General features: G+C 46.1%; 1 pseudogene; it reads left to right on the top strand.

Moving 5' to 3' along the window:
• The first annotated feature begins 3,640 nt into the window (after positions 1-3,640).
• On the top strand, positions 3,641-3,756 carry LOC120618752 (uncharacterized; annotated as a pseudogene).
• The last annotated feature ends 20,632 nt before the right edge of the window (positions 3,757-24,388 follow it).

Raw genomic sequence — 24,388 nt, 5'->3', positions numbered from 1 at the left:
CCACCCTCTGTGATCCCTCTCTAGGAATATCAGACTTAATTATTTAAATTTAATTTGTTAGCCATTTGGTGGTTAATTTTTAAAAAATCTAATGATTTATTAGCATTCGTATAATAAACAACATTTAATATCTATTAATGAGAGTTCAAATAGATCAACTATTTAATTTCTTAATAAAAATGAATCAGAAAAGTATTACTTAGAAGGCACTCCATACTGTGAGCATGTTCTCTGCATGTTTTGTGACCTGGGCTCTTTCCCATTAGAGGAATCAGAATCGGAGCGGAGAATGGAGCCGTTTTGTCCTTCTGCCAGCAGCTCTGACTTCTAAGAGGAAAGCACGGGATTGGGGAAGGGGCACAGCGGATTGTCTGTTTAGCACACAAATATCACAAACTAATGACAATGGAGTCTGCTGTGTCCCCTCATCTCTCTTTTCCACTATGTACACCCAGTGATGCTGATGAGGCAGGCTGGGCCCCATGTCACACCCAGGAAGAGTGGGAGGAAGGTGCAAACTGGCTTAAGAAAAAGGCCCTACAGAAATGCACATGCAAATAACTCCGGCCTTTTCTTGCCTACTGTGAACCTCATCAGTCTTCACTGTCACGTTTTCATTGAGTGGCTGCTAATATCTTTAAAAAGGGGAGGAGGCGGGGAGTTGAGTTCTGCAATGCAGTTCCAGCTGGTGAAATTCAGAGGCAAGAGGTACTGAGCATCATCATGACTTGGGCCCCCCTACCTCCCCAAACAGGGGTTCCTTACCGAACAGTAGCAGCACCTGATTTAAAAGCCGCATGGCACGATCCCTGTGAGTGGTAGGTGCTGGGCACAGAGAGAATTCACCACAGCGTGGGCCCCTCCTTTCCCCAAACCCTCCAGTTAAACGTTGTCTCTGGAGTTGTAAGTGGCCTGAGCTCCGGGCCCCCCGGGGTTTGCAGCCTGACTGTGGATCTCGTCAGTCCTTCCTGGGAGGGGCAATGTGCGGCATTGGAAACCCAGTTTAATTGAGTAAAGGATTAGCCATTTCAGCTCCCGGAGGTGTTGCGGGTGAACTCTGTGCTTCCAACCGTCGATGTGCTTTGGCCCAATTAGGGAGTCAGCTGCAGCCTGGGGCGCAGGCAGTCGTATTGCCTGCTGTCTGATATTTTGCCAACTTGCTTTAGTGCAATCACTCCGCTGAACTGGGATGATGTTTCAATTTAGACTCCTGCTCAGTCAGGACTCTTAAGAGCCTCATTGTCTGGAAGTGGGCGTCCTGCCTGTTACCTCTCTCTCCTCCTGCCTGTCCTCTCTTGGACACCACCGTGACACTGCTCCAACGCCAAGTGAGTTGTTAGTGTCCCCGGGCTGCGGTTGGCAGGTTTCCACTCTCCCAGGAGCAGCAGCAGGTTTGCAGGGGAAGGTCCTAGGCTCTTGAAGTGCGAGCTTGGTGCCTTGACACTTGGAGTCCTGATGTTCTTCGTGAGTCTGCATTCATGAGCAAGCAGCGTTTGCACAGTTGTCACTGGGGAATATTAGGGGTTATAATCATTTCACACCTTCACTTTGTAGATAAAGAGCATGCAGTTGACTTACCCAGGCTTCCGCAGCTCTAGAGGTAGAACAGAGGTGAGAATGTAGGCTTTCCAACTCCAAGGCCAGTGACCTGGCCAGGATACTGAGCTAAGTCACAGGGACAAAGGGGGCAGGGCATGAAGCTGGGTCTGGAGCAAAGCAGGCATGGGGACACCTTACTCTGCAGCTTCCCCCATGGCCAGATTTATGGCCTCCCCTTTACCCTCCTATTCTTGATGCTCTGGCCTTGCTAGCCACTGTTTTGTTTTTTGAATATTCCTTCCAAGGTCAAGGCTCCTGCACTTGGCTATTTCTCCTTCCAGGATGGGAGCTTCCTCCCCTAGCCCTTCTCATCTCTGCACTCAGCTCGTCTTACTCCTCAGAGAAGCCTGCCCTGGCTACCTGTCCGACCAGAAGTCCTACCTCCAGTTTCCATTTCATCACCCGGTTTCTTTCCTTCTGTCATTATTTTGTCTGTCTGTCTGCTTTTTTGTCTGGTTTCTGTTTATCTTCCCCCAAGACAGCAGAACCCAGGTCTCTTATTCCCTGTTGACTCCCTACTGCCTAGAACGGGATGTGGCCAGGGAATGGTTCTGGATAGATAGATATTAAATGACTAATCAAGTAGGGAGATGAACTTGATCTATAGCGTCTTTTTCAGAAAAGCTCTCTGTTATCAACCAGACTCCATTTGCCATCTTTAGGGGCTGAGAGGAAACATCGTAGATTGAAGGGTGGTGTGAGATTCAGCTCGTCATTCACAATGAGCATCCTGGAGAGGGCTTTTATGATTCCACCGTGGCATCTGCCTGTCAGGGACCACGTTGCACAGCTCCTGGGAGCACCATCCTGTGGTTTCTCTGTGAATGATGACCCTATAGTTGTTCCACAGAGTGATCCGCAGAGGCTTCCTTATCTTAGAGTAAGGCTGATCATGGTCAGGCCAGTGGCAGCAGAGGCAGGTTGCAAAGTTCTGGGCACTGGACTCAGATCTTTAACCAGGGTGGGACAAGTGCTAGGGGAGCTACAGCTTAGGGGACAAGGACAGCCCCAGAGTCAGAATCCAGCAGCGAGTTTGGATTTACAATTGCGTAGTAATTGGGGCCGGTGATGATGAAAAGGAGGGAGAGCCACTGGTTTTCCAAGAGACAGTGAGGAAGGGAGGGGACAAGCCCACAGTGAGGGTGACTAGAGGAGCCAGCGAGAGGCTCTCAGGAGCGAGAGATCTAAGTAGGTAGCGAAGGGAGAGGAGAGAGGTCTGTCAGCAGGTGACAGGGCCCTAGCCACCAGGGCAGGACCTGGAAACGGGAACTGCCAGGGCAAGGGGCTGGATTATCAGGCAGGTAACCTGATTACCAGAACTGGAAATAGGGTCGAAATCCAGTCACCAGAACTTGTCAGAGGCCCAGAGCTCCTCAATCCCTCTCCTAAGGGATGGTCCTAAAAGAGCCAGGGGAGACCTGCCAGTGCGACCTGTGGCTTCTGCTGGGGGGGTTGGGGTGGGGGAGGGAAGTGGGGGGGGCGGGGTGGAGGGCTGGATCATAGCCTCCCAGGGAGGCCTGGGGAGAGCTTACCACAACTGAGAACTGTATAGAGGAAAAAATTCTGATCATCTAATACATTAAATACAATCATTTTTCATGGAATAAACATTTATTGCCATTGCATTCTTTTGGGATGGTGTATGAGAAGAATGCATATCCCTCTTTTTTTTTTGGCAATTAACAAGGTTTTTTTTTCCACACTGACACAGAAGGATTCGCAAGTCAGCTCACTGCTCTGATCTCCTGGTGTGTGGTCTCTCATGCAGAAACCTCAGCAAGAAAACCAGAATTCACTCTGTCCTGCAAACACCCACTCCCTCCCTTTAGATATGAGCAAGGACACATAAGGCCAAACATATTTGAGACTATCCATGGAAAGTCTCATGAAAATTAGTGTAAAGTATGATTTTAAATATGGCTGTTGCCAGGGCTTAGAGGAGAGGGAGGGATGACTAGGCAGGATTTTTAGGGCAGTGAAACTGTTCTGGAATGACATTTGTCAAAGCCCATAGAATGTACAACACCAAGAATGAACCCTAGTCTATGGCCCTGCCACCCTGAACGTGCCTGATCTTGTCTGATCTCGGAAGCTAAGCAGGGTTGGGCCTGGTTAGTACTTGGATAGGAGACCACCTAGGACCAGGTGCTGTAGGTGTAAAACAAACAAATAAACAAACAAATAAATTCCTTCCGGGCCATGTTTGATAAATAAAATTTTTTTAAAAAAAAGAATGAACCCTAATATAAACTATAGACTTGAGTTCATAATAATGTATCAGTATTGGATCATCAAATGTGCCACACTAATGCAAGATGCTAATAATAAGAGAATGTGTGTGTGTATGTATGTGCGTGCGTGCGTGTGCTTGTGCTTGTGTGTGTGTGTGTGTGTGTGTTGTGGGGGAATAGAATTAAGGGGATAATATGGAACTTTCTGTACTTTCCTCTCAATTTTCCTGAAACCTAAAACTGCTCTAAAAAATAGTCTGTTAAATTTTTTAATCTGAAAACCAAAACAACCCCAGGGCTAGTGCCACAATTAACAATTTGAGTGAGAAACCACTCAGAAAACTGCAGAGGGGTCAGAGAGGACGAGCACAAGCCCTCTGTTTTCTTTGTTACTTTTGATTGTCATAGGGAGTACACTGTTAGGATGGACTTTGCCCAGGTGAGAAACCCTTTACGTTTTTGCACAATGGCAATAGTAATGAATTATGAGTTCTCCAAGGGGGGTGAGTATAAATATTGCTGAACAAAGGAATAAAAATCACCAAAATGAATATCAGGATCACCTTTTATCTGCTGGGATCTGTTTATTCCTGGCTGTGAAATAGAGAAAAATTAGACAAATTTAGCTTTCTAATATATTTAAAAGATGATCTGGGAGTTGAGAAAAGTTGAAGAAAAAATTGGAAGAGGAAAGGGTAGTGCTTGGTGAAATCCAACAGCAGGGCTGGATTGAATAGGTGGTGGGTCGTTTTAAGATGAGGAAGTAATGGGGAAAAAAAAGATAGTTACTCTGGAAAGCCTGAAACAGGCAGCAAATGGAGACATTTCAAGGGATGAAAGAAGCTGAGGACAGTGCAAATCAGGATGTAGGGAGCTCGGTGCTGAAGGCAAGAAATTGTAGGAGCAAAAAGCATGCTCATTCCTTTCAGGAGGAGCCGATGGGGTTACAGGGGAGGTAGACAGATCCGAGTGCTGCTACAATGCCTGACATGTCTCCTGTATAAAACAGCCGCCCACGTCCATGTGCATAGCATGAAGTGGAAGCAACCCAGGTGTCTATCAACAGATAAATGGCTAAACAAAATATATATATACATACAGTGGAGTATTATTCAGCCATAAAAAGGTAGAAAATCCTGACACATGCTACAACATGGATAAACCTTGAAAACATTATACTTAGTGAAGTAGGCCAGTCACAAAAAGAAATACTGTATAATAGCACTTAAACAAGGTATCTAGAGTAGCTAAAATTCATAGAGACAGAAAGGAGACCAGTGGGTACTGGGGGCTGGGAGTGAGGGTGTGGGTGGGGGAATGGGGCATTGCTTAATGAATATAGAGTTTCACAAGGTGAAAAAATTCTGGAGATTGATTGCACACCAATGTAAATAGACTTAACATAACAGTACATTTAGAAATGACTAATTAAGACGGTAAATTTCATGTTATGTGTTCCTACCGTAATAAAAAACAACAACAACAGAAAATAGAACAGCCACATCTGCCCCTCAGTGGTCACCAGGGACTACATAGAAGGTGAATTTTCTCATCAGTCGGGGTGAAGCTGTGAACTGCCACCCCCTGCCCTGATCTGTTTCCACCATCACTCAGTCTCCGACCATATTTTCTCCCAGCGGAATAAATCAAAGAGGCATGTATACAGCATCCTACTTCATGGCTCTGTTCCTTCCCATGCCGCTTCTCTGCCCGAGCCTCTTGGACTATCTCAGGAGCACCTTCCCTGTTTCACCCCACTCTCTAGGACCCTACAATGCAGAGACTCTGCCATGAACACTGCCCTCGGTCTTCCGCCCAGGGCTTGGCCAGCCGTCTTGCTCTCGTGGCATAAATATGATTGTAATGTGACTGTGCACGGAACCCGGGCCGCTCTGGCCCCCCATGCTCCAGAGAATTCCAAGCGGAGCAGCATTTCTATTATCACTTTGTAATTGGAGTTCTGCAGGCTTGGGATTACTGCTAATGGAAAGCAAATGGCCTAAGAATCAAGAAATAAGCACTTGAACAGCCGGCACCACTCAGTAAAGCGAAGAGGCTATTATGCCACTTTATACGGCTAGAGATCATCATTTGTAGAAAGACTTGCAAAAACCTTACCAGCCCATAGAAATGATGCCCCCACGAGGCTTTCTAGTGGCCCTGCCCTCCCTGGCCAGAGTGCTAAGTGGCCGCTCAGGTAGGAAGCCCCTTCTGCAGCGCGTGCATTGCTGCCTGAGGCCCAGGCTCTCTTCCTCAGCGGGAGAGAAATTTAATTTTGCCTGCGCTGTCTCTCCGGTACCCACATTTCAGAGAAGCTCTCAGAACCCAAAGCACTTCCACACGCTCCTCCTTAGACTTCCTCAGCCTTGTCACTAGCCACGGCCCAGAGAACAGGCAGTGACAGGCCCGGGATGGGGCTGCTGTGGGCGAGGAGCCCAGAACAGTGGCTCTTGACTCAAGGAGAGAGAAGTGGCTGTAAAGAGTGACGTTTCCCGGGGTTTGCTGACCCCTGGGCTCCCAGCTAATCTTGCCCTTTCTCCTCAGTGGGGTAGTGTCAGCAATCATACATTTACATGAGGGGCCTTTTCTCCACAGATCATGCCACCCTCTTCTCAGTTGCTAAAAGGCAATTTAATATGCAGAAGCTCTGCTGGAACAGCATTAGGTTATGACATGAGGAAATGGAAAAAAAAAAATCTAAGCCCAAACTCTGCCCTTCAGTTGTCCTGAGAGAGTGTGCTGGCGTTGGCCAAGGACAGAGCGGGTGTGCCGTGGTTCTCGGGCTCAGCAAACGGCAAGAAATCCTAGACGACTCCAGCCCTTTGCAAAAGACCATCGAGGCTCACGTGAGTTCTCATGTTCAAGTTGGGCTGAGGGCTTTGAGGGTTCAGGCTTTCACCACCTTTGCTGGCAGATGCCGGGACGTTTCCAGACAGCCTCTTGGCGGTGAGAGAAGAACACTAACTCTGTGACTTAGCCGCTAGGAGAGGTGCCTCCACTCACCGGCGATTACCTCACTTAGCCATTAAATGTCACTGCAGCCCGTTCACGCAGGGGAGGGAATCTACATTAAAAAAGGTGATGAAATGAAAGAAGTTGTGAAATGACATTTTTTTCCAGCAGGTTTGTCATATCTCCTGCATGGAGGAAAATTGCTTTCAGTAAATCTTGGTCCAACAGAACAAAAACACCTATTTCTTTCCAGTTGGGGAGACAGACATTCTCATAGGCATAATGAAGGTATTGTAAGCTGTGACTTTTACAAAGTCTGGGGGAAACCAATCTGCAATCTTGACAGATATGATCTTTCCAGGATGCACTGTTCGTTTACGGCAGCGAGAGACCTCAATTAATTTATGAGCGAGGACAGCGGGATGTGACCCCTTGCGTGCAGTCTAGGTGGAGCTGTCCCTGTCTGAATTTATGTTCTGGTAATTTAAAAAGATTTATATTAAGCTTTTCTTTCATTTTGAGAGTAGATTAAAATTCTAATGGAAACCATTTGTATGCATTTGTTGAATTGAATAGTATTTATGGCCATGTAAAAAAAATGCTGCAAAATTTTGCCAATAATAAAGTCAGTGAAGCAAGAATAAGTGTAAAAACAGGAAGGAAAGACTCAATAGAAGCCGTACTGTATTATACAAGTATAATGAGAGAGCGAAGCCAAGCAGAACGGGCCGGGGATTAGGCCCCTGAATGGGATAGTTTTCCTTATTTAGTGGAAGGTTTTTATAGCCCTTTTACGACTTAAAACCAAATTTAAATTTCGAAATAGGCCAGACAGGTCCTTGCAGATCTCATGGCCAAGTCGCCCTTTCCCATCATTCTTGAACTCTGACCAGTGTCCAGGACACACGGGCAGGAAAGAACATCTAAGCCGCATCTCAGAGAAAAGGTGCCGATCCCAGGGAAAGATGACATGCCGTGCAGGAGGAGGTCAGAGGTTAGAGAGTAAGGCACAGGTCTGCACTAGGGAGCGTAGTGCAGGTGGAGGACAGATAGACCTGGTACTTTCTGGGCAAGACCAGGGTCGTCTACTGCTCGCATCTGTCGGTGTGCCTCTGGCACCCACATTTATTGCCATGGCCACTTGACTGGTGCCTGGACTAGAGCCATCTCGGTCACTTCCATAGTGAAGGGCAAGGCACAAACCACAGCCCTGTCAATGGCCTTTAGCTGGCCGTGGAAGTAGTGCGAATGACACGATGATCTGTGAACACGGCCATCTGAGAGGATAGCATTCGCACAAATACAGCCAAAGAAGGCTCTCTTGCTGTCACCTTTCCCAAGGTAGAAAAAAAGGAGGCATCCTTGAGCCCTTTACCTTTACTTTGTTGGAAGGGCAAAGAAATTTGGTGCTCTGTCAACATCTATCTCAGAGCCGAGAGCAGGAGTTTCACCAGAAAACATTATCTTGGAAACGGCAGCCATGATAGCATCTCGGAGCCAGGGAACACCAAGCATGATGGTTAACAGTGCTAAGTTAGGAGAAAATGGAAATTTCCCGAGAGCCTGCGCTGCTCTGATCCTGACTTGTTTTTTCCTCCCAGCTGTAAGCATGTTCTTTAAGAGAGCTGCATGGATCTCGTAAAATGCCTCCTGATGTATTAGAGTAGAATCGTGCATTAGCACATTTCACAAATGTAAGGTGGTACTGCTGTCAACAGAAGCCTGCATGGAAAATCGGGAGGATATTAAAAAAGTACTGTCTTCTCAAAATTTTACCAAAGCCGGAAATACAAGAGTTTTGGCCTAAGCATTTTCTGGAGCAAATAACATGCCTGTACTGCCCAAAGCGCAGGTCCTTTCCCGCTCTGTCAGTCTCATCGGCCTCAGAGTCCACTCACCTCTGCTCTATTTAGTTCATGTCATATCTGTGAGGCCAGAAAATGGGTCTGGCCTACTGTGTACCTCTGGCATGTACGACAGTTCGTGGCACACAGTAGGTACTCAGTACATACTCATTGAGCTAAAGTATGTTCTAGGCCCCAGGGGAGTCTCCAGAAGGAACCAGTCTTGCTGACGCCTTGATTTTATTGCTGTAAGATTCATTTTGGACTTCTGACCTCCAGAACTGTAAAAGAATACATTTGTGTTGCTTTGAGCCACTAAGTTTGTGGTCATTTGTTATGAAAGCAATGAGGAGGCTAACCGACCACATATCTAGTTCTGTATTTGTTCATTCTTTGTCTTCCTCCACCGGAATATGAACTTCACGAGGCCAGGGACTTTGTCTATTGCCTTGACTGTTGTATCCCCTGTGCCTAGAACAGAGGCTGGTACAGGAATGATACCCCTTAAGTGCTTGCTGAATGAATGAAGACAGAGAGGCCATGCCGGAAGAGAAACTACTGCATAGGTAAAGGCCCTGAGATATGATAGATCATGGTGTGCTCTGCGATGTCAGGTAGACGCAGCTTCTTCCTGAGCTGAAATGGGGAAAGAGTGTGTGTGTGGTGGGGGGAGGGTTGGGGAGCGATGCTGGAGCATTTACTCTGCAAGTGAGGAAGAACTGGTGATGGGTTTTATGTAGAATGGAGACAGGATCATATGTGATTATTGCTTGTTAAGTAATTTTTCCCTGTTTATTGTTAAAAACTGGGAATATACAGAAACATGGATAAAAAATTACTCATAATCTCACTTCTTAGAGCTATTAACATTTTGGTGGGTGCATGTGTATGTGTGTATATTTCTCTCTTCAAAATTGGGAATACACTTTATATGCTATTTAGAAACTGGCTTCCGACCCCCCTTGAATGTGGATTTCCCTATGCCATTAACTATTCTTTTAAAAACACGGTATTTAATGACTACATAGTGTTCTATCACACAGCCATAACTAAATTTATTTAACCAATTCCTCTAATTAGACAGTTCTCTCATTCCCCCGATATGTTGTTGTTATAAGTAATAATAGCAGTGCCTGGCATGTAGTAGGCATTCAATATTTGTTGAACAAACGAATGAATGATTCAGAGGACATACCCATAGTAGATCTTTTTATATATATGTTTCTTTAGGAAAAAAAGTTCTCACAAGTACAAGTGTTGGGTCAAAGGCTATATTTTTTTACTGGCTCTTAATACATATGGCCAAATTGCCTTTCAAAAAGGTTATAAAAATTATAACCCCACCGGTAATATATGAGTGCATAATGTGACTGCATCTATGGTAGTATGAAAAATTTTAAAACCCTTATTTGCATTTTAGGAAAGTTTCCACGGGAACAGGGAGGCAGTAGTGAAGGGGTCTTGTGAAGTTCAGACAAACAGTGGTAAAAACCTGAACTATAGCTATGGAGAGAATATCAGAAAGTACACGGATCTGAGAGGGATGCAGGACACAGAATCAATAGGACTGGAATGCAAAAGGTTGAGAGAGATGATAGAACGATCCTGGGGTTTCTGTCTTGGGTAGAGTATGGGTTATGATTCTTTGTTGCAAGTAAGAAGAGAAACTGACTTTATGACTTTAGTGCAGTGGTCCCTAACATTTTTGGCACCATGAAACAGTGCTCCTATGAGAGAGAACCTAATGCCTGATGATCTGAGGTGGAGCTGAGGCGGTGATGCTAGTGCTGGGGAGCGGCTGCAAATACAGATGAAGCTTCTTCGCTGGCTCACCTGCCGCTCACCTCCTGCTGTGTGGCCAAGTTCCTAACAGGCCACGGACCAATATCGGTCCATGGCTCAGAGGTTGGGGACTCCTGCTTTAGTGTAAAGTTATGGAGCAAATCACTTTGTCAGAGCTAAGGCACCAAGCTCCGGGAACAGTGGGATTCTAGCCCCATTCGGGAACCCAAGAGGCACAAAGGTATGGACAATAGCTCCAGGGGACCCTGCCTGTGGAGCGTGTCCATTTTTGTGTCAGTTATAAGGTTCAAATTCCAAGAAGGGCTTATCTGGTCTACTTTGGGTCAACTGTCCATCTTGTGGACAGAGGCAGAGAGCCCCTTCATAGACACATTCTTAGCAAGAAGAGAGAGGGTCTATATATACTGTTACCAGCAGAAGACCATTTAAATAAACGCCAGTCATGCAAAAACCCACGGCCGACTCTTCATATGGGATGAATTCATGGCAACAGGAATGTGGAGGTGGAATATTTGGGACAGTGGTCTGGTGTCCAGAGCTAACCAGACCACTGCTTCCTAAGTTTGCAGCTCCCGCTCCCATTTCAATCTCTTATCGAACACAAGGTAACTCCTTTCTAAGATGAGATGAGGAGGAGAGTGATAGAAACCCCTTTCTTGATCTTGTTGGGGTCCTGGCTCAAACCTCCTTTTCCCCTTTGAAATCTAGCAGCCAACAAACAGCCTTTACTTAACCCCAGTATGGTAGTCAGTAGCCACCGGTATTTTATGCTCCCTTTATCGTGCCACAATGTTGCCCCTGGGAAGTGGCGCCAACCCACAGACGAGCTTCTCCCAGCCCCACGTGCACTGGGATGGAGCCAGGGGCCTCGTTCCCACCAATGGAAAAATCTGGAACAGGGTGTTTTAGAGGCAGATGTGCCTTCTCCGTTTCGTTTCCCCCTTTTCAATGACTTGAAGCAGAGGGAATATTTGTGCCACAAGATGCAAGGAGCCTGGGACCCCACATGACCACCCGGGAAAGCCGTATGCTGACCACGAACACCCACGTTAGACTGTTATGTGAGTGAGAAACCAACTCTGAGCATGTTACACTATTGAAATGTCGAGACTTATGTGTTACCACCACTAATTAATAACCTCGTAAACACCTCTGGATACTCGTCTAATAAAGGGCTGAGAGGAATTAAATGAGCGATGAGTGAAAAGGACCCTATAGGATTCCAGAGTAACATGGTTCTTAAAATCCAGGAAATAACCCAGCAATTCTGTTCCCAGGAATGAACCAAAGAAATATGAAAACACAGAAACTGGTACATGAATGTTCACAGTAGCAGTATACACTATAGCCCCAAAGTGGAAACAACCCAAATGTTCATCAATTGCTGAATGGATAAATAAAATGTGATATATTCATATAATATTATTCACTATATAATAAAAAGAAATTAAGTATTGATACATGCTCTAATACGAGTAAACCTTGAAAACACTATGCTAAGTGAAAGAAGCCAGTTACAAAGACCACATATTGTAGGGGTCCATTTATAAGAAACATCCACAATAGGCCAATGTATAGACGGAAATGGATTAGTGGTTGCCTGGGGGTGGGGTAGGGATAGGGTAGGTGGGTAGAAATGGGGAGTGACTACTCATGTGTAGGGAGTTCTTTTTGGAGTGATGAAAATATTTGGAAAATTAATAGTGGTGATGTTTGCATAACTCTGTGACTATACTAAAAAGTGTTGAATCGTACACTTTAAATAGGTGAGTTGTATCTCAATAAAGTTTTTTTTTTTTTAAGAGAGGAATGCTGGGAACAGCAACACAATGTGATCATGCTAAAAAACACACACACACAACTAAATGTGACAGATTATCTCCTCCTGTTCTGGCAACCAGTCTCTCCCAGGGCAAAGGAGAAGCCCTAGGGCGACAGCTTCCAGGCGAAGCATTGCCATCCTGCAGCTCTAAAGAAGCCTGCACTCGCTTCTCGTCTTGGGTGAAAATTCTCTGGATTCCATAGGATAACAAGGCTTTGCTTCCAAATAAAGAGTGAATATGAATTTCAAAGGAATGCTGACCAAACGCCAATCCCACAGGGATTCTAAGAGACTGTAGATCTTAGCTGGCGATAGTATGAAAAATAAAACAACAAAACCAAGACGCTTCGCAAGAAATCGAAATGCAGAGAGGTGAGAGGCCGGTGCTGGCTCATGGGCGTGCGTAGCCAGGTTAGTGCAGGTGAGCTGAGATTCGCTCCGAAGTCCGTCAGAGCCTACCAAATGGAAAAATCATTTTGAAAAGCATCCAGCGCTCTCCGATGTGAGGTATCATTGGGATGTATGAAAATTACTTTCATTTGAATGGAAAGAGAAAACCAGACAAACAGAAGCCATAGGCCCTCTCAAATAGTTGATCACGAATTTGTACTTTGAAAGAAAAATTAAGAAAACTAGATTCATAATGACTGATTAAAAACATACCATTGATCAAAAGTTGGCAAAATTGTGGTGCATAAATTTGGGAGGCACTCTGCTTGACCGCCAGTCAACAAATCTGGGATCTCTTAACCCCTCCCCTGTAAAATGCTCCTGGAGCTCGGAGCGCCAACCCCTCTGCCCCCCGACCTTGGCCTGCGTCCCACCTCGGCCCGCATCCCAGCCCTACCCTGGTTTCTGGACCTAGGGCAGACCCTGCTTCAAACAAGCTTTGGATGAATCGATTTTCTGCTTTGTGGCATTAGCAAGCCTTCAGGTGCTCCCCAAATCTGACTGATTGCAGCAAGGGAACCTGGCAGAGGAGAGAGGGCCCTGCAGCGTTGGCAGGGAATTCCAAGTCGGAGGAAAGAAAGAGAAGGAGGAAGACTGGCCTTGCTCCTAAGAAGGACGTGATTTTATCCATTTTGTAGTCTTTTTTTCCTGAGAAGACACCTCTTGCTGCCTTTTGGGGAAAGAATTCCTCAGTTTTATTATGAAGGAAGGAAAGAGCATGAGTCTGGTGGCTTTTTTGTCCTCCTGCAACCTGGCAGGTCAGCCCTATTTTATAGATGAGAAGATTGGGATGTGGAAATGTTTATTAACTCTCCCTGGGCCCAAATTTAAACCCAGCTCTGACCTACAATTTTGTTGTCTTTCTATTGCTCCCCACGGCCTCCTGAGAAAAATGGCTTCCCCTTGTCCTCCTTGTCCGAGAAAAATGAGTTTCGCTTATTTCCTCTGGACGGGGAAATGATGGGAATAAAATTACTGTGTTTTAGTAGGGAATGCATGTTGCTGGCTACACTGAATTATGAGGATAGGTCCAGGCATTCAGAATGCCAGAAACTTTTTTATTTATGACTTATTTTCTGGTGCAAGTTAAGAGTAGAGCTGGTGTCCATCCTCTGATAATTGCAGATCTAAACTCAGCAAAAGCTGAAGGCAGACTGTGAAATGGGATCCAGACTCACTTTGCCATCTTCCTGGGATAAGACACTATGTGGTACTTGAGATTTTTGTAAGAAACCTGGGGCATTGGGATTAATTCTCTCCAGTGGCTTCTCCAGGACTTGAGTCTCTGTGTTAGAAGAATATAGGGTGCTAGGCACATAGTCACCAGGCTCGAGCTGGTCCATTTGCTAAACACAGATGAGGCTCATTCACCGACACCCAGGATGCGCCCAGTAAGTCTCTCGGGGTGTTTTCTGTTCTCGACTCACCTCACGCTTTTTCTTCAGTGGGGCTGCTTCTGTTTTTCTTCCCTTAGCCACAGCAGCCTGCTTTCACCCTACACAAAGACAAAGTGTTTTTTTTGCAGTGTAGATTTAAAGCAGAGGTTTCTAAACTTTCTCTTTTTTTGCCCCAGGAACCCCTTGGCAGTCTACGGAACCCTTTTCAGAATAATATTTTTAAATGCATTAATAAAATACATAAGATTACAATGGAAACCAATTATAGTGATATATATTTATCAGAATAATTTTTAAAACATTCACGATAGAGTAAATTAGTGCTTTTTATTGAATTAAATAATAAATTCTAGCCCAGGTTTAATAACCACCATAATTTTGAAGTAGTGATAAGGGTAAATAATATTTTGAGATATTTGCAGCACTTGGTAATGGGATATGAAAAGATCTGTGATTTCTATTGGGAATAAACCACAGGAACTGCTAAAAGTACTGTGGCTCAGTGCCCATGTTTATCAAGAAAAGAAATGTTACATTTCGGCTAGAAGTTAGTGAAAATAAAGATGAAATTGTTCTCCCACCCAAATTGAGGGTATTCACAGACCTCTTGAATTTCTCTAAGGAATGAAAGTGTCAGTACAGGCCTCTCCAAGATGTGCCACTTTGGCATGTGTGTTATTTTGAACTAAAGGCATTCAAGACCCTTTGGGTTCAAGAGAAACTTTTGCCCCCCCCTCCCCTTGCCCATAATAAGAGTTATTACCAGAGATGACTTTTATGACGATTCTGTAGAGCAGGACAAATTTCTAATTACTTAACATCTGCTCTTCTTATCATCCTGCGAATTACCTCCTCCCCTCTGAGGCCTCAGGGTTCTTACCTCATTCTTTAGCTCAGGATGTCATATTTACCTTTCTATCACTGACCCTCTTGTGCATGTGGGTCTCTGACTCACTCAGGTATGTGGAGTTCCTGTATGTACGTATGTAATTAAATTTGGTTGTTTTTCTCCTGTTAATTTGTTTCATGTTGATTTAATCATTAGACCAGCTGACAGAATCTAGAAAGGCAGAGGAAAATTTCTTCCTCCCCTACAGCTTTCTTCCCTCAAGATTTTTAAAGAGAAAACACTAATTCATTATTGTTGTTCTTGCTGTTTTCTTGCTTTTTAAAATTCTCTCAATTTCCCAATCAGTCTGATTTGTTTTGTTCATCCTCTCTGCAGTCTCAGAATTCCTTCTTCAGTCTTCTGAACACCTTTCCTTTCCTTTTAAAAAAGCCTTTTACTTCTCTCAATCCTGTAAACACAATAGGAAATGCAAAGAAAGATTTCGAAAATATCCAATAGGTAGAAAATGGGAGGGAGGAGGAGCTAATATGCACGTTAGATAATCTCTCTGTAACATGGTAACATGTTGTATCTGGGCACCTCTCATTAATTCATCCTCCTGGGCTCCTCAACTCTGCATAGTTCCTTGTCATTGCAGATGGCTGGGTCTGGGGTTCTCCCACCTCTGGAATGTGGGGCCTTCCTGACTTCTCATGCCCCTCACCTGTCAAATCAAGTAGTGACAGTAGTGCCCCCAACCTTTTCTCTTGTATAACCCCTAAAAGAATTTTGATGCACTACATATCTTTTAACAAATTTTTAGGTAGAGAACTCAAAATTTTAATTATAAGTTTAAATCATTTTAAAGGATTTACTTTACTGCATATTGTATATTGTCTACCTGCTTTAAATACATAGTGTATTTGGAGCTCTAGATTTTAGTTCATCGATTTATGTAACCCAAATGACAAAGCCAGTCCTTGCTGTCACAACGATCATCTAAATCAAACTTATTATTTGGCAGAAGAATACTGAGTCCCCAAGAATACTGATGACCACCTTAGTTATGAATTTGAATCCTGACATGATCAGGATGTGGCCTCAGATAGAGAGGTGGCTGCAGCGATGTAGGGAGAGAGGCAGATGGCAGGTAGAGAGATAGATAACAGGTGGTAGGATGAGGCCATGTCTGGGTTCTTTTTTGGGATAAACTGCTCTCTTCAAAGATTCTTTCTAAAATTCTCCTTGCCTGGCCATCAGGGCATCCTCAGGAACAATGCATTCTGGAACCGCTCCTTTTTTTGAAGTCCTCCTAGAAGGGTTTACACTATAGGGCAATTTAGGTGGGTGAGAGCAAGGGCTTACTTTTGCTCACTGAGAAGACAATTGTGCAAGGGAATGGGGTGGGGGGAAACCCTCTGTAACGCTGGCACATGCTTGGATTGATCAGTTGTAGAAGTTGAGAATCTGGAAATAGATTCCCTTAAAGCCAGCCATGTCCACTAAAGAGACTTTGTGGGCTTTGGTTCCACTGAAGACTCATGAAATAAAGGGCCTTCCTGCTTTCTTAATTAACCTCTTTATATCAATTATGATGCAAGCACTCTGCACTTCCTCAGTTACCAGGTAGTCATTGAAAACCTACTACGTGCCAGCACTTGGTGGGCTGTTGGGGGAAACCGAGCTACAGGTTCCCTGTCTGCGGAGTCTGGGAAAAGAGACAGACAAATGCAGTGATGTGAGTGGTGCTGTGGGAGAGACGTGGAGCATGGAGGAGAGGAACTCAGCTCAGGCAGTGTGTGCTCGGGTGCAGGAGGGTTTCCTGGGAAGAGAGCGTCTACTCTGAAGCCTGAAGGGCAGGCATGAGCAAACCAGAAGAGAAAGGGGTTGGGGGCAATGAGAGTGGGGGAGGGCTCTGCAGGCAGAGGCACCTGTGCGGGCAAAGGCTCGCGGGCTGGAGGGCAAACTCTAAATAGCCACGTGCCAGAACTGGCCCATCCAGACAGAAAGCAGGAAACTATAAGGTGCATTTAGTCAACTGCTTACATTGCAGAGAAATGGAAATATCGAGGCCACACGCTAAAATTAGTGGCTAGTCTTGAATTACGATCCGGACCTCTTAGCTGGAAGGCCAGAGCCATGACTTGTCTTTATGAGAGGCGCTATTTATTCTAGCATTTTTTAAAATTTCAAGGCGTTTAACCACTGTCAGTTAATTAAGCCTCTAAAGACTGCTGAGTGCAAGGTGGAATTATCTCCAGTTCGGAGACGGGGAAAGTCAGGGTCCGACAAAACGACATAGTCTGTCTCAGATTAGCTTCAATTTGGGGCTTTAGGGAACCTTGGATTTCTGACTCTTGGTCGGCGACAATAGCCATACCTTTTCACTCCTCTCTCAGGTCTTGCCTAGTAGGATTACCAGGTGCAGCCCCCTTTGTGAGGGGCATGGCCTGGCTGAGGCTTTGCTCTGCCACCACTAAGAGCCGGCAGCCAGCCACCTGCCCGTCAGTCCGGGCGGCCGCAGCCTGGTGCTTTTGTTCCTGCATTGGCTTTTCTTTTCTGAACTTGGCACATCAAAGACAGTCCCAGGAGGAGAATGCTTTCCCACAGGAGGTTAAGCTTTTTGGCTTTCGCTTTAAATACAACTTGCTTTACTCCCTCCCGCCCCGCCCCCGCCACTTCACAGAGATAAGTGAACATCCCACGGGTGGGATTAGCTCTTCCAAAAAAACAAGAGTGCCCAGACTTTGCAAGGAGGCAGGGAGAGAGATGACCAAGTGACCAGTCACAGCTGGAGCCACTGATCAAGGACACAGGTGGCCGGGGAAAGCTGGAGTCAGTGGGAAATGCTAGGGGATACCTGGAAAGTTGTATGCTTGAATGAAGGGTCCCCAGAGCATGAACAGCAGCAGTGACTTTTGCCATTTTGTCTTCTAAAGGCTGTCAGCTGGTACACAGCGTGATCTGCTTTAATTTCTGGTTTGCTGGAGCAGCTGCCTTTTGGATGAGGGTGAGACTGAGAACTACCCAACTCCTGGTGGCTGTGCTCACCCGAGTGTGGCAGTCAGAGCCACGTTCTGCCAAAACTTATTGGTTGGCACGGGGGCCTGGTGAGGACGCATCCTTTTAGCCAGAGAGATGCATTTTTCTCCATTTGACTCCTGAGTTGCAGGAGAGAAGGCCTGACTTCTCGGTAGCAGCCTGGCTGAAGTGAGCCACCTGCGGTGTCCTAATGTGGGACTACAGTGACAGGCCTGCCACAGGTGTGAGCCAGGGGTGCGGAAGAGAGATGGATGGCAGGCTCTCCTGCCTCTTGCTGGCCCTTGGCTAGTCACTGCCATGTGCTTGCAAATGGCCCTTTACCCAGTGCCCCCAGGAGACAGGCAGGTCCTGGAATAAAATATTTTGTCGAGCTCTTATATGCCATTCTCCTTACTAATTTTCAAGTCTTTGACAAAACATCTCACAGCACATAATGTAGAGTAGGCGCTCAGTGATTCCTTGAATGAGTTAGCAAATTAAAATAAATGGCATTGTAATATCGCATGCTGGCCTTGGACTCAGTGTCGCATAAAATAAGGGCCACGGCTTTTTAATGTGCTTTGTGAGCCCCCGACACACTAATATTTTTTGATGACGATTATTACTATTGTAATACTAGTCTAAAGAATGATGGAATATCGGAACTTGAAAAGTAAGAATTATGTGTATTCATAAGGAAAAGTGGGATTGGAAATTTGAAACCCTAGAAAATAAACTAGCCCAATACAATACAATAGACCCAATACAATAGACCCCTCAATGGTGGAAGGCCCCTAGAGAACACATACAATTTTTTTTCTGTTTCAATTTACTCTCTTTATCAAAAAAAAAAGAAGTGAGTGGAAATATATATTAGTTTTGTAACAGAATACCGCAGACTGGGTGGCTTAAATGACAGAAATGTATTGTCTCACAGGTGTCAGCAGGTTTGGTTTCTTCCGAGAGCTGTGAGGAGGAAACTGTTCTATCCATCCCCTGGCTTCCGGTGAACTGCTGGCCATCTTCAGTGTTCCATGGCTCCTAGAAGCATCGCCCCAGTCTCTGACTTCATCTTCACATGGTGTTCTCCCTATGTGTCTGTCTGTGTCCAAATTTCCCTTTTCGTAAGGACACTTCTTATTTTGGGTTGGGGCCAACCCTCCTCTAGTATGACCTCATCTCAGCTTAACTAATTATACCTATTTCCAAACACAGTCAAGTTCTGCGATATCGGGTGTTAAGACTTCAACATATGAATTTTTGGGGGGTGTGGGACACAAGTCAACTCATAACAGCATTTCCACAGCTTTGCAAAGAGGAGAGAGAGAGAAACATCGAATGGGCAAAACGGCATGTAAGACTGATGAGGTAAAGGAGGGAGATGGGGAATGAGGAAGAAAGCAAGGGGGCAGCCATGGTGGCAAAAAGAAGGAACACAGAGGCAGCAGCATGAGAGAAGGGGTTACTCATTCATTCATTCATTCATTCATTCCTGAGTCCCTGCTGTTTTCTGGGCAATGTACTAAATGGGAAGCATGAGGTTTATTTCCTCAATGAGCTCCTAATTTAGCTCATTTATGTTGCTATTTAAATTAATTGAAATTAAATAAAATTAAAAATCCGGTTCCTCAGTCTCATTAGCCACATTTCAAGTGTGCCTTGTGATTTCCGTTTTGACAGTGAAGATACAGAACATTTTCCAGCATCATAGGAAGTTCTAGCAGACAGGGCCGGTCCAGAGGATTGAACACGGGAATCTGGGGAGGGACCAGGCCTGGGAGAGGCTCCCATCACTCCTACAATTCTGGTGTTCAGGGCAAGTTTAGGGAGGTAGGAATGTGAGCAAGAAATGTGATCAGAAGAAAGATAGAAGTGGGTTGAAAGGTGGGGAAGAGCGTTGTAGGCAGGGCCACAGCTAACCTCCAACTCCAGCGGCAGGAGTGAGCATGCAGGGTTTAGAGATCGGTGAGGATAGTAACGCAGCCGGCCGGAGAGCTCGAGGTGGGGAGTGATGGGCTGAAAGGCTAGGTGACAGGCCCGGTGGCCCTGGAGTTGGCCTTTATCTTACAGCCCGCTTCTAAGAGGCCTTTGCTCTATCATCGTTATTGAGGATACTCTGGAAATGTCTTCAGGACCTCCAGCTTGGGAAACACTGGCCCAGAGCAGAGCAGAGCAGGGCCCTGGATGGCCCCTTGCTTCTCTGAGGCCCTGGAGGCCTGTAGTCTGGGACTCCCTGTCAAGAAGTGATGACATCCTTTCCTCATGCCCTTGCAAATTCCTCCCAACTGGCCTGGTTCTGAGGACAGGAACCGAAGTCAACATGGCTTAGTTAAAGTAGACGGACGTTTGATGAATAATAAGATGTCTTTCAGTAATAACATGAATAACATGCTTTTAAGGACTGGATAGATATAAGCTATTTTGTGCATATCCAAGTGGGAGACAGCACAGCAGACAAAACCTCAGGGATTATTGAGTCTCAGAAGCAGAATGTAATGGTAGTGCCACACCAGTATTGACAGAGGGAGTGCCCGTGTGGCCAGCATGAACAGGGGTGACACAAGACCACCAGGGAGCACTCGGCAGGCTGTACAGACACAGTAGAGGTCAGGCTCAGTGACAGGACTTCACACCATGCTTTGCTCTCTGAATTTTAAGAGCAATAAAGTAAAACCACAGCAAATCACAAGCAGCAACGAGCGAAGGTTACGAAGGAGTTGAAGTGATTAAACTTGTAAAAAAGAAATGTTAAGAACTGCATAATACAGTCTTATTCGCATGTGCATGAGAAGCTAAGACAAGGAGACCAGAGGACAGTGGAGGGGTCGAGAAGAGCTTCAGTTACTGCTTGAGGAGTACGTGTGGAGAAGAACTCTGAAGATGGCCAATGTGTTCATTAATAACCGTCTCCTAGGGGAAGTTGAAGCTCGTGGGCCACCCCGGGGCAGGGGCCTGGGCTGGCCAGTACAGTGTCTGGCGGTCAATATTTTTGAGTCTACAAGTTATCAGATGTTCTCCTGAGATATTCTCCACTTTCATGACCAACACCTCACACTAACCCACCATCACCTCTGACCTGTGCTGTGCAGAATGCCTCTCCTGCATATCTAGGGTTTCCTTCATGCTGGGGAAGCTCCTGGCCTCTCCTGGCCTCGACTCCCTCGGCCACAGCACTGGCTGATGGAGCATGGACTGGATCTGTTCAGCTCAGCTGCACCCTGCTTCCTCTCAGGAACACTGCCTGAAGGGAGCTGGTGCTCTCTGCTGAGCTTCCAGTGCCCGCCAGCTCTTCCCTTCCAGGGAAATGGGGGGACTAACCAATTGTGGAAGTCAAATTAAGAAGCTCTTTGGCTCTTATACCTAGCTTTATCAACAATAAGGGTGATGTTTTAGCATCCATCAGCCACTCCACTGTTTATTCTCAGATGATTCAGAACTCAGGCAAGAAAGAGGAGTACTATTTGGGGGGTTCTTTCAAGAGCCCAGCAGCCTGGCTACAATAATATCACAATGATCTCTCTACCTTTGCTCCCCTGGAATCCACTCTCACTGCCATGCGGAGCTTTACGAAATGCAAATCGGATCATGTTGCTTCCGGTGAAAAATCCTGCACTGGTTTCCCATCGCAATTGAAATAAAACTAAACTCCTGTCTGTGACCCCAGAATCTGGCCCCCCCGCTCTCCTGCTCTGACCCAGGTCACTCTCCCCCTTGCTGCATGAATACCAAGCTCGATGGGACCCTAGGGACTTGGCAGTACCGTTCTCGCTGTCTGGAAAGTTCTCTGTGGTCATGCACTCCTCAGCTTACCTCCCCAGAGAACCTTTCTTCATCCCTTGCTCCAAACCGGTCCCTGCTCCCACTCTTCCACATGATTCTTTTGTTTTCTTGATAGCACGCATATCACTAATGACATTACCGTGTGTCTCCTGACTTGTTCATTTACTGTCTGTCTCCCTCATTAGGATGGAGAGACTTCCCATGAGAGCAGGGATCTGGTCTCTCTCCACTCCCTTTCCAGCCTCAGTGCCTGGCGTGGAACAGCCACTTGGTAAACACCTGTGCAACGAATGAAGGAGGATAGTGTCAAGGAGAAGCAGCATGATCTCTAGGACAATCCCTGTGCTTGGAACGAAGGAAGGGTGGCTTTAGACCCTGCTCATCACTAATAATGGGCTGGGCAGAATATGTGCCCTTGTGCTTGTCACCTACCTCCGATTCTTCACTTCCTTCATCTCTGAAACAAGGAGTTTTCACTACCTGCCTCGGAGAGTCTTGGAAAGGCCAGAGGTCCTCTTGGAGGAGTCTTCTGCTTCTCAGGGAAGGTGTGTTTTCCCGGCCGGGGCTGGCGCTGTCTTTCGCCCGCCTGCTCCTCTCCACTGTTAAGGCAGCAGCTGACCTGTTTACTGTGTGAGTGTTCAGGGATCGAGTCTGAAGGGCAAATAAGATAATAGACGAAGCAGCACTGTTGCATCGTTCTTTCCGCTGCTGGGGATTTTGGAGCTTTTATGTTTCTTGGGCATCGTGACTTTACCGACATAAAGAATAAAATAAATCACATAGCCTGATCACACCCCCAGCCCCACCAGAGCTCCGAACGGGAGCAGTTTTAAATGAGGAGATTATAGCTGTAGCTAATGGAGCGGGAGTGAGAAACACTTGCGCTGGGCTGGCAGCACCAAATGCCCCTTATCACCCTCGGGGAGAATTATTATTTTAATGTTTAACACAGTAAATTGCAAACTAGTATAGTCACATTCGGACGCGCCTCCCTTCTGGTTGTCCGGTGACAGGTGCGTGCATTAATAAGGTTCTCCGTATTGTGAGGTTCCTCAGCGGCTGAGTCCGTTCTGCCGCCTTTATCTCCTTTGGTACTTTTTGTTGAACCGTGGAATAAAGTCTCCTTTTTAAAGTACAATGCGTTTCCTCAACCCTATTCTTCGGGGGCTTTTATGACTCACAATTGACAAAGGCCTCACTAATGGAAATGCAAATTTCCTACCTGTCAAAGACTGAGAACGCTTTCTGAAAACACAGGCTGGCGGGGCAGAAAGTACATTAGCATCTGCATGTTAGGGGGAGAAGCTGCTTTCCATGAATTGGCAGGATGAAAATGTTTATTTGATGCTGAGATATAAATAAAGTAGCAGTGGTTAGATCTCCCATGCAGATAGGACCATTCCTTGGGAATTTCAAACTTTTATTATTCCTTTGGTTTCATCACATGAATTATTCAGATTCAAATAACTTGCTATTGCTTTTATAATGGCTTTGATTTGGGGACCAGGAAGGTGGGGTGCCCTGGATCTCCCCTGCTGTTTTGCTGAGTAAAACTCAGCCGAAGTCCCACTGATGTCTGGCTACCCTGGGACCTGTCACTTCTGAAGCGGTGGGCATCTCTCTTCCTCTTGTTCATTACTGCCCTTTGTCTTCATCACCTTCTTCTTCTCCTATTGTTATTAATTAGTATTATTTAACTTTGTGTACGTGTGAAGACTGGCGAGTGAAATATGGTCTTTGCCCGGGATTTTCACGGAGAGCAGGCGGCGGGGGTGGTTGCCGAGAGGCAGTGGTGTCTGCCTAGGTTGTCAGTGTGCGGGGGCTGCCGTGATGAAGGACCACAGCCTGGGCAGCTGCAACAACAGAATCTATTGTCTCTCAGTTCTGGAGGCTGGAAGTGAAGAAATCAAGCTGTCAGTAGCGTGGCTTCCTTCGGAGGGCAATGAGGGAGGGCTCTGCTCTGTTCCAGGCTTTGCTCCTTGGCTTGCAGATGATCGTCTTCATGTCCTCTTCCCTCTATGCCTGTCTCTGTTCAAATTTCCTCCACCTGTGAGGACACAGTCATACTGGGTTCACGACCACCTAATGACCCTCTCATTTTAACTTGATAACCTCTCTGAAGACTGTGTCTCCTCACAAGGTCACACCTGAGGTACTGGGGGTTAGGACTTCAGCATATGCACCTGAAGCAGTAGGGGAAACAATTTAACGCAGTAACGCTGCCCATCTGGAAAGGCGCATAGGGCTCTGATCAGCCGAGATCCCCTTCAAGAGACTGGGTAGAGACAGGAGATGTGTAGGCCATCTCCTGCTCTTGGCCCCTGCTCCTTGTCACTGTGCAGCCGCCATGGAAGTGACTAAAGCTTTCCGAGGACCCAATTACGGGCTTCTTCTCAGTGGCCCAGTGGCCCAGCAGAAGTCCTAATGTTTGCCGCAACATTTTAATTACTTTTAAAATGCACGCTAATCACGAAGACACAGTGGCAGAGAGCCTGATCAAAGTGACTTTCCCGGCAGAGGGCCATTCTCTGTGAAAGAGGGCTGCTCTCAGGGCAGGAAGGGGGCCAAAGCTCGGGCGTTCAAGGGCAACGAGGGCAGGAAATCCTCACACCCTCAGTGAGCAGCAGCACAAATGGGATTTCTTCTCCCCGGTTTAAAGG

The sequence above is a fragment of the Pteropus medius genome, unplaced genomic scaffold (genome assembly GCF_902729225.1).
Source record: "Pteropus medius unplaced genomic scaffold, Ma_sr-lr_union100, whole genome shotgun sequence".
NCBI lineage: Eukaryota > Metazoa > Chordata > Mammalia > Chiroptera > Pteropodidae > Pteropus > Pteropus medius.
The sequence above is the reverse complement of the archived record's forward strand: the minus strand, read 5'-3'. Positions and strand labels throughout refer to the sequence as shown.